General features: G+C 36.6%; 1 pseudogene; it reads left to right on the top strand.

The window, feature by feature from the left end:
* LOC148587623 (uncharacterized) overlaps window positions 1–5,000 on the top strand; it is a 10,363-nt pseudogene that overhangs the window by 1,585 nt on the left and 3,778 nt on the right.

Here is a 5,000-nt window from a genome sequence, read left to right as displayed (position 1 = left end):
CGTTAGCCTTAAGTACTGATTTGCAGGAAACTGTTGCAGCGTTGAATGATTTTCCGAAGTTATAGCAATCAGGTAATGTTCCTTATATTGCGTTACCAAGTTCTAATGAGAGGCCTTTACCCTCTGTTTTATAGGCCCCCATTTCAGATTTGAAGCCTCTCCCTAGTTACCTCAAGTATGTGTTCCTTGGAGACGAAGGAACGTTACTGATGAGTGCCAAATATTGCATATTTGGATCCCTTAAGTTGCATTTGCTAAGCCTTTAGCTTTATTACGTTCTGATGTTTTGGTTAGTTTTGGTGTTTCAGTGATTTCCAGGCTGTTAAGAGAAAAATGCAGCTTTAAGGTGATATTTGCAACTCATTCCATTAACTCTGGGGCTTAAAACACTTCATGGAGCATTGTCAGCAAATTGGGATCGAGCGATGATTCGCACTCGACGAGTCCTACTAAAAAGGCCATATCTAGAGTTATATAGCTCGGATTGAAGCTATCTTGGTGCTATTGGAAAGCTAACTCAAAGATCTACAAAGTCATGTTTCACAAGAGTAGGCTAATTCCGACTGGAAGTGCGCTCGAGCGCACTCGCGCCCTGCGCAACAGAAAACATGTTGCACGAGTGCGATCGAGCACACTCGGCCAACCTGGCAGTGCTAAAATCATAAAATTAGCTTATAAATATCATTCTTTTCCATTGTAAACGTATAGAGGCGTGCCATGGGTGCCATTCTTTGTAATTTTCGTGTTTTGTGGGCATTTTGTCACTTTGAACTCGAATTCTTTTGTAAGCATTTGATTTTAATGAAGTTAATGTAGTTTCTTTATGATTTCTTTTGTCATGAGAGGCTATCTTCAACTAAGGTTGAAGATGAAGCCTCGTCATTGATAAACATTCATGTTCTTGTCGTTTTACGTATACAATGTGATTTTTAATTAAATTGTTATTCAAAGTCAATTTAATTGTTTGATTAATTTCATTTGATTGAATGTTGTTCTTTTATTCAAGCTAAATTTTATATTCGTTGTGTTTCGTCTAGGGATACATCGAATGATTGGATTGAGACTAATATCCATTGGGATCTACGGATACAGTGGATGATTTGATCTCAATTAAATATTCGTTGTGATTCTTTTAACGGATGGATTCATCGAATGATTTAATGTGCATGTTTACGACTTTTGAACAATGTATAAACTTTTTGGTTGTCTATTGTATGCATAAAATGCAAGAACATGTTGTTTGATTTGGGGAGGCGGATTCGGATAACCTTAGTACTTTTCCTATTAATTGTTTTCAAATCATTTAGTTTATTTTTTTATTTTTTATTTTTTTTGCATGACAGAAATACGAAATTTGGAACTAGGTTAAGATAAAATTGGTTTAAATAAAAAAATTGATTTTTCCAAACACGACTCCCTATGGATTCGACCTCGCACTTGCACACACACTTTATTGTACACAACTCGTGCGCTTGCGAGTACAATTAAATTTGTACATCAAATTTTGGCGCCGTTGCCGGGGAGTTGTTTGTTTTTGTGAAAATTGATTTTTGTTTAAATTGATTTTATTTTTCTACTAGTTTAGGTATATTTTTGTTTCATTTTCTTTTTGGAATTGTTGTTTATTTTTTATTTTTATCTGTTATGTTTTCTTTCATCTAACCATAAAAAAAAATAATAATAAAAGAAAAAAATTAAAAAAATTAAAAAAATTTAAAAAAAATTTAAAAAAAAAAAAAAAGAGTTTGGTTTTTTTTTTTTTTTTTTTTTTTTTTTTTTTTTTTTTTTTTTATGCAGTTCTACGGAATCTACTCCCTACTAGTGCGCTCGATCGCACCCCACTCGCACTCGAGCGCAAGGCAGCAGACGAAGCGTGCCTGGGCTCGATCCTCCCCAGCTGCGCTCAAGCGCACAGCAAACATACACTCGAGCGCAATTCGCTTACGCTCGAGCACACACGCACATCAGCAGCACACCTGCCGGACCAGCTCACACCTGCGCTCGATCTCTCCTCACCTGCGCTCGAGCGCACCTCTGCAGACTGCACCAAAATGGGCTAGGACCTTGAATTTTGTCAAACTTATGTTTGGTCCGTTTTGTGAGTTTTTGTTTTTAATTTTTGGTATTTTTGTTTATTTTATTTTCAAAAAAAAAAAAACAAAAACAAAAACAAAACAAAAAACCAACAAAAAACAAAAAATTTTGGTTAATGTTTCATGTGGAAGTGTGTTTTGTTTAAAGAATGAGGATAAGCATGAATTTTCCTTTAGGTAATTTTAATGCTACCCCTAGTTGTAGGACACCCGCTTCTACCAACTATTCTCACCATTTTTACCCACATGGACCATGTCCATACTGCTTTAACCCTTATCATAGTTTAGGTAATTGTCCATCCTGTGGACAATTTTTCAATTTTTCACATGAGCAGATGAATACCAACTTCTTCAGTCCGAGGTCTGAATTAAATTTTAATTGCTACACCCCAAACTGGAGCAACCATTCTAATTTCTTGTGTTGAGCTAATGCTATGGGAAATTATGCTCCATAATTTGATGAACTGCACCATTATGAATATCCGCAGTTCGACAACAAATCCTCTACCCCTTCACCCTGCAATTATCCTCCACACGATTTATCATTGGAAATCACCCTCAAAGCGTTCATACAGTCTAATGGACACACCTTACAAGAGCTTAAAAATGCTCCCATGGTCAACTCCCAAGCCATAAATGAAGTGAAGAATGCAACCATGGCCAACACTCAAGCAATTGAAAAGTTGGAAGGACAGCTTGGTCATTTAATTGCTGAACTCACCAGAATAGAGGAAGATGAGCTTCAAAGTCAGTTGATGGCTGAACGACACTACATGATTGATGAGGATGATTCTAGCAATCCTTATCATGAGCATGTCCAAGCCACCACCGCAATTGGGAGAGAAAAAATTGTTGAGGAGACTGTTGATGAGCCAAGTCTGGAGGACCCATTGGGAAAGTGCTTTGCTCAATTCAGATGTGACCTAGACCTTGACAAGTTACTTGAGCAAGCCGATGCTTTATTAGGCTCCATTCCCAAGATGCGAACTGAGAATGGGGAAACCATTGAGATATCATTCCCTAACTCACCCTCATTAGCAACTGAGCCTTTCATTGTGGGTAACCATGAGGAGAAAGAAAAAGAAGAGCAAGTTGACCAAATTGATCCCCTACCAACTCCAAGTCTGTCCAATGACAAGGAAGTGAGAACTGAAGCTCATTCCTTCCCCACAATCCCTCCTGAGACATTCCATGAACCCTAAGCTCCACTTATTCAATGTCTCAAAGAGCCATTTTATGCCAAGACTCTCAAGGATCTTCGCAAACAAGCGAGCAAACCTAGGAATTATCGTCCCAAAAAGATCCTTCGGAGCAAGCAAGTTGGCTACATAAGATGGCGAAACATCCTTCGAGAAGGATATCAAATTCTTAAGAAGAAATAGTGGAAGGGATTGGTCGGACATCCAAATGATCGGGGAAAGCACTGTAAAATTTCTTCCCCATTTTAATTTCTGCACATTTTCTTTCTTTCTTATTTTTATTTTATTTTGTGTCATTTTCTTTTTGTTTCTATCAACAATTAATCTTTTGATCTTTGTTTCTATGAGGAAATATTTCTGTTAGATTTTGACAGGTGTTTTGGAGTTCAAGTTTGGGGGACGCCCTGGCCATTGCACACTTGAGTTTTCTCATCCCACGGTATTGTATTTCTTGCCACATTGGGAACAATGTGTCATTTAAGTTTGGGGTGTGGAAAAACACATAGTCTTTTTTGTTTGTTTGTTTGTGTCTTTTTGTTTGTTTTTATTTGTTTATTTTGTTTAAAAAAAAAAAAAAAATTGTGCTATGTTGTTGATTGGGTATGAGTTACATCATAACTGTGGTTTGCATGTCATTAGTGTGTTTAACTTTTTGAACACTGCATGTCATTAGAAATTTGAGTCCTTTGACTCACTTGGTGGATTAGAGAAACTTCACATGTCTGAGTTGATTATCACAAGCACATTAGCATAAAGTCTGTGAGGTATGAGATTTGGATTGATTAAGGTGTGCCCCTTGTGATTTGTAGGATAAAGTGTTGATGAAACCTTGGCTTGAGGATAATATATATATATATATATATATATATATATATATATATATATATATATATATAAATGAATGTCTTGATCTAAGCCTTTGGTGTTTTCATCTGTGTGAATTCCTATGAATTTTGAGGTACACCAAACTTTGAGAAAAATTGAAGCCTCTTAACTTTGTGTTAGTCTCACTTTGCACCTATTGGAGCTTGTGTTGTCTCAAATTTTCACCTTTGAGTTGAATGATTTGTGGTTGGCTTGATGATTTGATTGTGGTTTTTACTTTGTTAAACCTGCTCATAATGTAAGAACCATGCGTTTGTGTGAAAATTGTGTTTGTCAATGACAAAGTGCTAAAAATGTTTGTGGGTATCATTTCTGTTAAACTTTCACGAGACTTCACTCGTCCACTAGGGATGCTTAGGAGTTTAAAAGGCTTGTTGCATATGCTAAATGCAATCATCTCTCCCATGACAGCGGACATATGTTTCTTGCTTTCATTTTGTTTTGCTAAGGGACTAGCAAAATGTAAGTTTGGAGGTATTTGATGAGTGTCAAATATTGCATATTTGGACCCCTTAATTTGCATTTGCTAAGCCTTTAGCTTTATTACGTTCTGATGTTTTGGTTAGTTTTGGTGTTTTAGTGATTTGTAGGTTGTTAAGAGAAAAATGCGGCTTTAAGGTGATATTTGCAACTCATTCCATTAATTATGCGGCTTAAGACACTTCTTGGAGCATTAACAGCAAATTGGGATCGAGCGATGATTTGCACCCAATGAGTCTCACTAAAAAGGTCATATCGAGAGTTGTGTAGCTCAGATTAAAGTGATCTTGATGTCATTGGAAAGCCAACTCAAAGATCTACAAAGTCATATTTCACAAGAGTA

The sequence above is a fragment of the Corylus avellana genome, chromosome 2 (assembly GCF_965113065.1).
Source record: "Corylus avellana chromosome 2, dhCorAvel1.hap1.2, whole genome shotgun sequence".
Classification (NCBI taxonomy): Eukaryota; Viridiplantae; Streptophyta; class Magnoliopsida; order Fagales; family Betulaceae; genus Corylus; species Corylus avellana.
Note: the sequence above shows the minus strand (reverse complement) of the source record. Positions and strands in the feature narration are given on the sequence as shown.